Below are 13,479 nucleotides of genomic sequence, written 5' to 3' on the forward strand. Positions count from 1 at the left end.
TATTTTGAGTGCTCTACATCTTTAAACAGTTCTTTTGGAGAATTCTGAAAGTTCAACACACTTTTTATTTGCCATTTTTGATTGGATGGGAAAGTTTTGTAGAGAAAGCTGAGGATGGTTAGCTGCTTTTTTATATGTTTGGCTGGCACAGCCAAATGCTGGTTGTCTCAAGCTGTCATGCTTTGTTCTACAGAAAATCACACATCAGCTTCTTGGTGCTCTCCTGTATTGCTAAAGTTTTGACAAATTTAGAATATGAAGGTGGTATCTCTGAGATCAAAGATCTCAGTTATGAAGGCTTGTTGTGCCCTTGTTGTTCCAGTGCCAAACTGGAGAGGAGGAGGTGTGTTTGTATGGGGAGAGTGTGAGACTCTCATTGCTCCTAGCCAAATTGTTGCTCATTTTGCAGCTTTCTGCATTTTTTCTTTTTTACCAGAGATTATTCAGCTCTTGAACCTGCTGGACTCTGACATTTGTCATTATATTAAAAGCTTAGAAGAAAATAAAACACTTTTTCTTATGAGTGAAATTCAGACAGACAAATCCAGCTGTTGCATGTAAAAATAACTGCAGATGTCCTGAACTATAAAAGGTTTTCACAGGTTGTTATAGCAACAGAAATTCAGTAGAACTTTAAGATTAGATGTGGTGTGTTTTTTATATGGTGTGGTTTTTTTTTTTTTTCCAAATTGTAGTTTGAAAAGCAAGCCAAATATTAGCTTTTTTGCTTACAGACTACATGGAAAGAACTTATGGAGTATATTATAAATTTCAACTTGCAGGTTATTTCTGGTGTTTTTGCATGATCTGAAATATGAGCCAACTTCTGTTAATGTGTGGTCAGCCTGAAATATGCTTCACGTTACCTGCATGGCATTCTGAGCATCCCTTGATGTGGGACATCTGTAGCATTATGCACACCCAGGAGATTGCATGATCACACTCCTAAAAGAAATAGTGCGTTGTGGCTGAAGGTTTGCAGTTGTGTCGAGGAGTTTATTCAGATACTTTGCTATTAATGACTAGGTTTTTTGACTTCAATATATAAATACTGCTCCATGATTAATGGATTTCTGTAGCGAGTGTCAAAGCAGTGAGCCTCACAAAGCGAGCCTCTGTTCTTCATCAGCTTCTGCACCAAGAGTGGTTTGCATCTGGTGCAGTGCCCTGTGGTTCCCTTCCCTAAGTTTTGAGCACTGACACGTGACAACAAGGCAGGATTTCAGTAGAAAATCTTGTCATTCTGAGTACTTATTGTTATCATTGTTCTTGTATCTTTTAGGCCATTGGTTTGTAAGATGCCTGCCATTACTGGCTCCCATTTCTATCTGTGCTTTATCTGGCCAATTTAATAATAACATAAACAACATTTAAATTAAAATCCATGTCCTTACCTTTGGAACTAACCTGAGTGGCAAATTGCTATTCTTTTCATGCTATTAATACTTAGCTTCTCTTGCCCTTCTTTTTTCTCCCTTTGACTGTCAATTTAAGTATTTAAACTGTATGCTCTTTGGGTCAGGAAACATTTTCTGCTGTGCATAGTAACTATTATTTGAAATTCTACTGGAATATAAGAAATAAACAGACACTGAGCCTCCTGATCCATCTTGGTTTTTTTTCTGTACATTCATAGGGGACTAAAGTAAAAGCATTGCCATAGAGGACTGTGTGTTAAGTAAGCCCTTCATTTCCAGGCACCACCACGCTGCTGTTAGCACCATTTGTTGCTTCGCTTTTGCTGCTGCTTCATCCTGCTCAGCCTTTGTGCTGTGCCTCCAAGCTGCCCTGCTTGGCATGCTAATCTCCAATTGCTGTGCTGCTGTAACTGTGATGATGAATGGAAGGAATGGTTACATACCAAACAGTTCTTGAGATGTTCTGTTTGCAAGAAGGGTCAAAACCTGAGGAGAGCAAAGCATGGAGTTATCTTTCAGAATTTTCAAAGGAATCTTGATTTCTGGAAAACCTGAAGTTTTGTGTTTAGACCTTGAAGTCCCAACCTACTTAAGATTTGGTTTCTTAAAGTGTACACAAATTCTGAGTAAGCACAGAAAGCCATGACTGACTCATGAGATTTCCATCAGTGTTTAAGATCTGGTTCGTATCAGGATAGTCCATTAAAGACATCCTCTCAGGCATGTGATAACATGATATCCTGTCTGAAAAGAATCCTATTTTTAAAAGTGTCCCAATTACATAGAAAATAATTTTATTCTGTAACTTGGGGATAATTTTACTAGATTCAGTTCAGGAATAGACCATCTTATTCTCAGTCATGCATTCCCTGTTTTAATTAGCAAATAATACTCCAGTTTAAAAATACTGGTAAATACTCCCCTGAAAACATCCACTTGCAATTAAATATTAAATGTAGTTTCAGTTAATACCATCATAGTCTTTCTGTGGGACCTTGCTCAACACTCAACAAACGGATGTGAGAGCTTTCAGAGTGAAGCTCTGAATTGTCTGCCAGACTTCCCATTATTCATAATCAAGATTTTTTTTTTAATAAGTTGACCTGTTTAAGGATAAAAATGCCTGTGAGTATAATTAAATTGAATTCTGTGCTTCAAGTGACCCTCTGATTCATGGGCATTTGCAGTAGGAAGAACAAAAATAAAATTAAAGCCTTATTGAAAGATACAGTAATTAAGTCTCTCAGTTCTGATTATTACCAGCAGGGATGAGAACAGTAGATAGACAAAAGAATATTATTGAAGCAAAAGGCTGCCCCTATGATGTGCATCTGCCTACATGGCACGGAATAAGTTCTCATTACAGAATCATGGTGTTGTGTTGTTTTTTTTTTACAGACAGATACAGAAGTGTTGCTTCTAGGATTGGTTCTTCGCAGTCTCATGTCTTTCTACAGCCATATGTGAGGAACCCCAACTGAGGACTGACCGTATCACCAATGTTAATGCCTGGGAGAATTTGCTTTGCTAGAGAGAGGGTTGCCTTCTCTTTCCTTGAGTGTTGAATGAAATGGTGAGAGATGGAGGCTCTGTACCTGAGAAAAAGGGGCGTTTTTCCTGAGAAGCCAATCTATTACTTGGTGCTTGTTTTGGAAGATTAAGCAATAGGGATTACCTAAACTGATTCTAAAGGCATGTCTTTCTGCTGCTTTAAACTAAGGGCCTGATTATAATTCTTAATTAGTTACCTAAATACCCATTGATTTCAGTTAGGACACACCAATATCTTTGTGATCAAGCTCTAAATTCTGTATCCAGAAGACACTTTATGTAGGACAGATGCTGGAAGGGGCACACAACATTGCACAATGTTACTGCAGGTTACATTATGAGGTTAATTAATAAGGGCTATGCTCTGGAGATACCGTGTCTCTTGAATTACCCTCTTTCCTTCTAAGGAAAAGAGCTAAGGGAAATTTCACATGTTTTTAATAGAATAGAAAAACCGTAGAAAATAGGGCTGAAAAGAAGCTCAGGAGGTCATTTATCCACGTTTCTACCTCAAGGTAGAACGAGCTAAATCTAAACCGTGTCCTGAGAGGTATTCTTCTGACCTCTTCTGAATGCCTGGCAATGGAGATCCCACAACCTCCTTACGTGGGATGTTCACTTCTTGGCACTTTTACTTACAGATGGGAGGTTTTCCTTAACACCTCTTCTGGATCTCCTGCTATATTTATTGATTTATTTAATAATACTTGCTTCTTTCTCACTAACACAGAAGATTATATAAAGCCTGTATCTGCCTCGTTGTTTTGCATGTGAATTTTCACATTTCCCTATGCCTTGTCATGGGTGACATTTTCTAAACTTTTGGTCGTTTTCATTGTTTTCCTTTTATTGTCCCTCTGACATTTGCTGTTCTTAAGCTAAGGTCTTGCTGCTGAGGTAGCTTGGCCGTGATCTGACTGGAGGGAAAAAATACCAGAAAACAGGCATTGCTCCTTGAACCCAATGGGCCTTACAGGACGGATGCATGTATATCCAGAATGGCTGCAGTTTGAGAGATCTTCTGTTGGTAACTTTAGCACAGACAGGAAAATAAGTGAGCTGAGCACTGGCTGGGGGGGCTCTGCTGGCGTCATTGCTTTGTGAGTGGGACCAGAGGCCCAGAAGTGAACTGAGGCATGTGTGCTCTCCTTGGCCATCTGCTGCTTTTTGTCACTGCCTCTAAATCCCTCATACTTTGATCTTTTTTTTACACTTTTTAAAAATTATCCTTTTATTTTAAAGCTTCATGTATTTTCTGTCAAATTAAGTTAGTGTTTTAGTGATGTGTGTAAAAGGGGGATAAAAATCTGGTTGTCAGAAGTGGCATGAAGTCTGATCTAAAACCTATGCCACGATGATGGAATGGATTCACGTTTATTTGTTTATATCAAGATAAAATAATAACATTGAGATAACATTATGCATGAACAACCTTGAATACTGTGCCAGTGGCAGCAAGATGGTGACTGTGGAATGGCTTTAATAACGTTTTCTGAGGTTAGATTCAGTGTTTTACCTGAGACTGAGGGCACTTCCAGAGGAAGACGTGTCTGCCTCCAGGCAGGTCTGGTTGGGAGACTCTACTGGAAGGCTCAGTCCCAGTTCAGTCTAACAGCAGGTTTTGGTCTTGAATGTATGTAAATCTGAGTGTCTCCCACTTACTGAGGGATTCATCATGAAACAATATGTTGTGAGAAATCTGCTGTCTTAGATTCTTTAAAATAGAATACTTCAGCGTGCCCTTTATTTCCAGTAATTAAACATTGAGGTGCTATGGGAACATCCTGTAGTACAGCCAGCACTTTTGTTCCCTTGCTTTCCTCTGATTCCCGAGCACTTCATGTTTCTTCTCCTTCTCAGTATATCATAGCAACTGCATTTGTAGGAAATGCCTGAGACATTCACATCATAAGAAAGATACCTTTAATTCTTGTAGTAGCAGGTATGCAAACTGATCTCAATCATTCTATTAAAAAATTGTGGGTTTTTTTTTTTCATGGTAAGCCATGGGAGCTCTCTAAACTGAAGAGTTTTCAGATTTGTCTTACTTACACTGCTGTTTTCTTTCCTTGCAGACCTTCTGTAATCACTGCTGAACATGAGAGAGAACTTTGATCACTGAGGTGTTAAAATCAGTAAGACTCACCATTGTTTTCACTTGGGATCACAGTAAATTCAGCATATGGACTAAAAAAGGCACATATACTCTCATCTTTTCCAGCCTAAATGAAGTTTGCTGTCAACACAGACATTTTCTTTGTACCAAGGCTATTTAAGAAGTTGCTGTAAATGCAAATATTTGTTTGCAGTTCTTCTTCTGTTTTCCTTCTTGCCATTTGCTAGAAAGGTTGGGGCAATGTATTTTGCAGGAGGAAATATACTGAAGGAACATTGCTTAGGAGGAGAAAGAATAGCTGAGGTCTGAAGTCCTCCATCACATGTGGAAACCTCTTTTCCTTCTGTCCGGGACTAGGAGTGTTTGTCACACCGCCCACTGGAGATTAATTAATTTTTCATAGTTTATGTAATAAGAGGAAGATGAGAGAAATGAGTCAGTTACTTCACAGTATTTATTAAAATTTCCCCCTGGATCAGAAACTCTTAAAAAAAAAAAAGTAATATACTTTTCTGTGTTTACTAAACTAGGCTCATTTTTCCTGTGACTCATAGCTAAAAGGCAGAAGAGACTCCAGAAGAATGGTGAGGTACTGCATCGTCCTTGACAAGCCATGCAAAATATCAGGAATTAATATAAAGCTATAAACAGAGGACCCAGGCAGTTTTCCTTATTGGATTTCCCAGACTTCCTGCCACAGGCTGTCCTTGTGGGTAGGAGAGCACATTCTGTCCTGGCTTTTAGCAGCAGAGCCAGGCCAATTTGCATTCTTGTGGGCATTGTTTTCCTCTTCTTTGTTTTGTGGTTACTTGAACCTATTTCTCTCTTCTATTGTCATAAGCATTTTCTCTTCCTACCATCTAGCCTTTATGAAAGTGTATCAGTGCTGAGGCTCCAGCCTTTCTGTATTTTATTTGGGAATGAGTTGATTTTCTATCTGTCTTTGGCACTTAATAAAAATCTATAATTTAAATGAACGATTTCAGCAAAAACATGGCATGGCTGATGATTATATAACCAGCTCTGATCAGAAAGAACAGATTGAATGTTAGAAAACGCAGAGTTTTGGTACAAGGATGACATATTTGTCACCACAGCATTACTACTTTATAATGGAGCTCTGAAATACTCGTTTAATTTCCCTGATCTCTGAGGAGTTCACGTTGCTGCCTTTGCATTCCTTCACATTTGGTTTACTGCTCTAATTTGAGTTAGTTTTTATGTTTTCAAATGGAAAAGCAAAGGTAATGGCTATATGTAAGCATTAAAGGCAATGTAGGACTGAATATTCCTTTTTTCTAAAGACAGTCTACAATATTTTATGCTTGTGAAGGTTTTGAAGGTTTTTCTTTTTGCTTGTACTGAAAGGAAGAGCTGAACTTAATTACAGCAGGTGCTTCATTAAGATTTCTGGAAGTTTTGAGCATTCTCAGAAACTTCAGGAAACATTTGGACCCACATGACTCTTTCAGATCCCTTGTAATTTTTCTATCTGCTTTTCTAATACTTTTTACAGGAAGATTTTAGAATATTTGTGACTGCATGGACGAAGCAGGATTCTTCCTACATTTTCTGTATAGGTCTGGAGCAGCTGCATAACTCTCAGTCCCACAGAAGCACTCATCCTACAACATAACCTGAGCCAAAGAAAAGAGAAAGTCCTGAGGCACTTTGGGCCTGGAAATTGAAGCAGGAGAGCATGAGGGAGAAATAAAGAATTCGCTAAAATAAATGAAACAAAGGAGATTCTCTGTCTCACTGCAAGGATTGTCCCTCTTTGCTGTCTGCCACTGCTGCACGCTGAGGATCCTAATTGCCACCTTTTTATTGCCACAGCTGTGTGTGCTAGCGAGGTGTTAATAGTATTTGTGTGTTAAAATATCTTGCAGTTGTGTGTGTATAAAGATAACTAGTTTTGTCCTGCTCCATATGTGATACACAAACAGGAATTATGCAGTGCTTATTCTGTGCAGTTGGTTTATGAGGCAGTATATTAGTAGTGTGGTAATATGGTGTCCTTTCCCATCACCTTCTAGCCAAGGATTAAAACATAGTTTCCAGGTATTAATGAATTAAATTTCATGGTGTTCCTCCAAAGCTTGAAGGCAATAAGTTTATTTGACACCCAGATAGATGGATGTGTGGAGATTAAATGATTTGCTGGAAGAAGTGTCATTTGTCAGGTGCAGAACTGGGAGCAGTGCTTAGTCTCCTATCTTGTTACATCTTCCAATTTACTACTGCTGTGTTATTATAACTTAAATCTTGCTTTAACAGTTACTTCTCCTGCGTTATCTCGGAGCTCAGCTGGTGTTCCTAATCTTTCTTTTCTTGGTATATTATTTTCAGTCTAACCAATTGCAGTTGGTCACTCTTGTATCTCTTATGCTGACTCTGTGCATCAGTAAGAGCTCACTGGTGCAGGTGCAGCACCTGTATGTTTGTTTGAAAGCTGTCTGCCCTCAAGGCAATCTTTGTACTGCCTGACTGTACTTCTGATAGATCCAGTTGCACGTTATTAGCAGTCTCTTACAACTAAATCCAACAAAATTCATTGCTATTTTTCAGTATGGATTACAATACCAATTTTTGTTCGTTTTTTTTTTAATATTTGGTGCTTTGTTGATAATGAGAAATTCTCACAATCCTGGCTGTTCTCATGGCCTGTCTACAATGTCACAGAAATTCTGTTCCAATGAAGAAATTACATTTGGGTTTCATCTGTATGTGATTACTTCCTCCTGACTTGGCATTTCATGGTTATGCAATTGCTATTCTAATTTACTGTTATCTTTAGTCCTGAACTCTACTTTTTGGAGCCCTCCTTACTTTTCTTTGTTTCACAGAGGCTGCTGTCATTGGTGGGGTTGGTACTGCTGTGTGTTTGGGGAGCAGAATTGATTGAATTTCTTCATTTTCAAACTATTACTTGGCACAGCATCTTAATGATGTTGTTTCCAGGCTCACTACGTGCTTTTGTGTGACCTTTGATCTTCTGTCTGTTTTAATAGTTTTCCTTCTTTACCCACAGAATCTGTGCTAATTGTTCATATTTAAAAACACACTGACACAGATGTGTTTGCCTGTATTTCAGTTACAGATGCTGAGTGTTTTCTTTCAAGTCAGCGTTAATAAGAACGATGAGAGGATGGTGATGTTGTTTGGGGGATGAGATATCAGGGTATGCACAAATCTCATTGTTTTCATGGAAAATCCATCATGGAATCTTCAATCATGGGACATTCATGTTACTGGGTTAAATTTTAGCTTGGAAAACTCCAGTTCTTATAGAGATTCCCTCTTGTTTCTAGCATAGACCATTTTTTTTGCTCTTTGTTCAAAAAAGTTGTGTCTTGTTTCCATCCCTAGTCAGGAATTTGGTCTTTTTCATCCAACGTAGCCTGCATGTCTGTAGAAAGTAGAAGTGATCATTTACCTTTAGATTATAAATCCTTTGGGTAAACATAAAGCACTGTAGGTGCTTTTGGAGACAATTATTTGTCCCCAAAGTTTCCTTATTTTTTGTTAATATTTTGATTTCGTATCCTCTCTACATATCACTCCCTGCTTATGGTATTACCATTGTAATTGATAGGGTGACTCTGAGCAGCTCTCCTAACTGCTGATCCTGTGATGTCACTCCATTTGAAGAAGCTTTGAGCCCACTCATCCTTGTGGGTGAGTCAGTCCTCAGCACTGTATTATTTACAATCGTGCTTCACAGAGCTTCAAACAAGTTCTCTTCTTTGAGGAAGATATCTTCTGATCTGAGCAAGTTTCTGCTAGATCCTGAATTAACCTCCAGATAACGTTGTTTGTTTGCATTTATTTATCTTTTGTAAAAATAAAACCTAAGTTTTACACAGACATTACATGATTCCATGTTCTGCTCTGTTTGGCTGTATGCAGCATGGATGATGCAGGTCCAGGCACTCGGTGACAGCAGGACAGTAACACAGACCTTCACCCCTTCCCACTTTTCCATTACACAGGTCATGTTGTCTACAGGCAGTTGTGTGCCTTTCTTGAGGTATTATGTAACAGAATCTTTTTTATATTTAGAGCTTGTCTGCCTGCTGAAGAGATCACAGGTTTAATAATAAACTAAATGGAAAAGACAACAATCTTCTTTGAGAGAAGCAGACGACCAAGTGTTGGGTTATTTTTATGGTAGCTGCCATAGAGTGGGGACAGCCTTATTGCCCTGCTGTGGGTGAGGTGAGTGGGTCAGTGCAACATGGCTTGTACCAGGTAAAATGCCACACATGAGACTTAAAGAAAAGACTGGTTCTTTTGCATTAGCACAGATCCAGTTTGTATTCCACCTGCCCATTCATCACAAGTTGTGTTGAGCAGTCCAAGGTAGGAAAACAATGCCTCTAATACAAAGATTTACTTTGTAATGCCATTGCTGTTAGAGGTGGTAGCTCTTATAGCAGATTTGGCTTTAAGTGGTGCTGTAAATAACTTTGTATCATGTTTTCTGAATTTTAAATAATTCACTGTATCTTTCAGGACAGGAGAGAGGCTGCAGCACAGCAGACTGGTTGGGAATCCTCAGCTTGCTCAGAATGGATTCATACAGCCTTTGTGCGCAAAAAGAGCTATATATAGATGCACACTGCAGGCGAGCTGTATGCTGTGCAGGCTCAGGACCTGCTTTACCCAAAGCAAAAGCCATATTCTTTTGAGCATGGTCACTCCTGTGTCGTATGCTATCCTCAGCACAGCTGTCACTGTAAAACCAGAGTGCAGGTTTTAAATGAGTCTTTGAACAGGGAGGTTGGAGGCACAGCCATGGAGGGGAGTGGGGAAGCACAGAGACCTGTGTCTCTTGAGCCTGGCAGCTTGGATACTATGGCTTATTCCTACAACCTAGCATGTGATGGAGACAGTTTCAGATGCCCTATACCCTCACGTGAGCTGAGAGTGATTTTTTCCCCCTATTTCTTTAGTATTTGTGTAGATAAAGGTTTCTGTTTTTCTTGTATTGGTTTAGGTTTTTTTACCTCTCCAGATTTTCAATTTTTTCTTCTTTTTACTCTTCAGAGATGCCACAAATTGCAGCATTTCCTGCTATAAATAGATCCATATAGAAAGCGAAGGTGAACTATAAAAGGAAAACTGTTTGGTTTAAGCTTATGGTGCTACAACTACTCCTCCAGTTCTTCTCTCTGCAGTATCCAAGTGTAAATCTCTCCTTGTCATTTGTGGGCACAGCTCTGTCGATCCTGCATAGTGGGTTTCACATTGGCACAATCCCCTGTGACGTGCATACATGGTGGTGAAGCAGGATGTTCCCCAGACACAGGTCAGCAGACACACACTATCCCATCAGTCACTCAAGACAGATCATTTCTATGCATTTTTAAGCCACAAGGAGCATAACCTCAGCTGCCATGTTTGACATAATTTGTCAAGTGTAGCCAAGATAATTTCTGTCCCTGTTTTTTGTGTGTGCACTGTTTATGATGTGGTCTCTCTAAAACATGGGCAGAAAGCAAAGGTGAGGCTTGAAATTTCCACATTGCGCTCTTGACTGTGAAGTTGGATTTGTGAAATGAAGATGATAGCTGGGCTTCTTTTTGCAGCAGAAAGATGAAGGAATATAGGGAAAGAGAACAACAACACTAAGATTAATATAATTAGATAAATAAGTATCTCATGGCATGGATTTTGATTTGACCAAACAGGTCATGTTCAACTGGTACACATATATATATCTTTCTCTCTTACTATGTATGTATGTATAATTATATTTTGACAAGTCTTTCTTACGTGCTCTTTGTGAATATCATCTTTGAAGATGGATAGTGGTAGGTTTGGCTGTTGTATTTTCAGGAAATCTTCTAAACCAGCATTGGAAGCAGAGGATTTTACAGCACCAGCCTGTGGAAAAACATCTAAAGGCTGCCATTGTGTCATTCAGACACAAGAGCAACTGAAAGCCCTTATGCATTTCATCTCCTTTTCTGTTCCTCAACACTATAAATAATTCAGATCTGTTGGCTTAACTACGACTGGCAACTGCTATTTATTAAGAATGACTGAAATAACTATGTAGCTCAGTAGAGTAGAATGCATTTGGGACTTTAATATGAAACAGAGTGGCTAAAACATTTTGGTTGTCCTTTGAAGAAAAAAAATCTTAAAACCTACTGCCAATATCCCCTACAATTCTGCAAAGGATAAGTGTCAGTGGGAATTAGGATGTGATCTTCCCTGAGTAGGCAAGGGTTTGCTCACATACAAGAGCATGCATGCTGATCTTGAAGCACCATTTCCCCCTTCAGTATCTTGTTCTGTGTGCATCATTATCAGTAATTTTGAAATTGAGGTTACAGTTAAATCTTTAGTTTGCTCCAGTGTATAATGTATGTATGTATTTATGGTTGTGTTTATCTGTAAAATGGTTTTTAAACACTTTGTATAGATTTTGTTTTATTTTAGTAGGCAAAAAACAGCAGTAATTTCTAGTGATCAGAGCCAAGTGAATTGCAGTTCTCATTTCTTTCCTGGTTTAGGGTTAATTAACAATACCCACCCCTCCTTGGTGCTATTGGCCATTAGAGTTGGAATGGCTTTCTGAAGGTCGATGTCATTATCCCATTTCTACAGACAAAAAATTAATCCATTGGAAGGGCTACATTCAGGCAGGGTATTGCTAGAACAGAAATAGAGTATGTTGCTGTGGAGTGGCAGATATTTGGCTGTACATCATAAGATGTATTACTGCATAACGTGAGAACGCTTTTGCAAGTCAACTGATTATAAATGGTGCATTTGGAATAAATTCTGTATCACAAAAGAGTTGACATTCAGGGCTCGGATGACTAATTATCTAATCTTACATCTGGCATAAACACCCAAGCCATTTGTACAATGAACTGCATTTCACGAGAGAGAGAAGGGAGAAAGAGAACATTCTCTGCTGACTCAGTGGTCGTAAATCTTCTGGGGTGTGTTTTGCTTATATTTGATATTTGCCCAAGGGGCTGAAAGAAGTAAAGTGATCAAATGTCATTTGAAAATCCTGGCCTGCAGCTTCTATTTTTCTCATTTACCCGAAGACAAATATTTCAGTACAGGCACAATTATTTGGGGAGTAACTCTGTGGGATCACTGAATGAGCACTGTAGATTTATTACCTTCACCCTTTATTTTTTTTGAGAACTCATTTTACATTTATTTGTTTTAATAATGACCTACACTGGAGTTATAAGGGAGGAGAGCAGTATGTTCTGCTATGAAGCCCTTTGTTTCATTTGCATGAAATCAAGCTGTAAGCTACAACACTGCTCAATACATTTTTCCTTTTTGGCCAGCAGTCAGAGAACTTTGGCATGGGAATCTGACCTGAAATAGAGTAGATGCTTTGCATGGGGTGATTCTTATTGAGCTTTTGTTTCTGGGCATGTTGAATTTGTGGTATTTCTCTTCAAGGTAAGGAAATTAGCAGTGATAGCTTATTTTTAACAGAGAGAAAAATAGGAGATGAATCAGCTATAAGTAAATGATATGCATGAACTTTTCAGGGCAAGGAGTGCCTGCTGCAACAAGGCTTTCTGCAGCACAAACTTTTCTAGGTAGCATGACATGAATATGATTTACTAAGGAGAGATTATCAGAAACTCCAAGTAGGGCATAAAACACTGAAATAAAAGGAATATAGGCAAATGTCTTCAGGACAGATTCAGACTCTCTCATTGATTTTAGCTGGCATCTCATTCTGGCTGGACAAAATACAGAATGTATAAATTAAATATTATGTATACTATGTATGGGGTTTTATGCTGGTGTTGGCACACTTTCAGAAGTAGAATTAAATTACTTTTTCCAATAAGGCAGCATAAATTGAGGCATGGATTCCTTTCTTTGCTAATGGAACTAGTAGAAAGATATTGAATTATGCTGACTTTCAAATTGACTGAGAGCCAGAGAGAGAAAAAATCAATGACATTTTTGATGTCCCTTAGAGCTTTTTAACAGGGCCCAGCCTAGCAGGGAAACACACTGTGAGATAATAGCTGTTGACATTTGGTTTTCCAGTTAAGAAATGTGTTTCTTCAGGTAAGCAGGCATCCTGCATAGTCATAGACATCGTTATCCCTCCGAGCACAGGGATGCTAAGTAGGCAGTGACTGGTATTTGAGATGCCAGTCAGAGGATCTTGGTTCCAAGCTATGCATGTCACTCACATGTTAAGCATCTCTGTCTAAACAGAGAAGGCACCATGTGAATATTCTTCTAGAGAGATTGGCTTGAATAACAACAACAAATTAAAGCAGAGAAGGATCTTTTATTTCCGTATAAATTCCTGGAAGTACACGTGACTCGGGTGGTGAGAGACCAGCTATGTAAAAACAACCAAAGATCTCATCAGTATGATAAATG

The 13,479-nt window shown here is 38.7% G+C and overlaps 1 protein-coding gene across 1 annotated transcript in view; it reads left to right on the forward strand.

Annotated features, from left to right (window-relative positions):
• Positions 1 to 13,479, forward strand: part of PPM1E (protein phosphatase, Mg2+/Mn2+ dependent 1E) — a 57,334-nt gene that overhangs the window by 24,713 nt on the left and 19,142 nt on the right. The gene's annotated exons all lie outside the window — the stretch shown is intronic.

This window comes from Phasianus colchicus, chromosome 21 (genome assembly GCF_987193195.1).
Source record: "Phasianus colchicus chromosome 21, bPhaCol1.hap1.1, whole genome shotgun sequence".
In the NCBI taxonomy this organism is placed as follows: Eukaryota; Metazoa; Chordata; class Aves; order Galliformes; family Phasianidae; genus Phasianus; species Phasianus colchicus.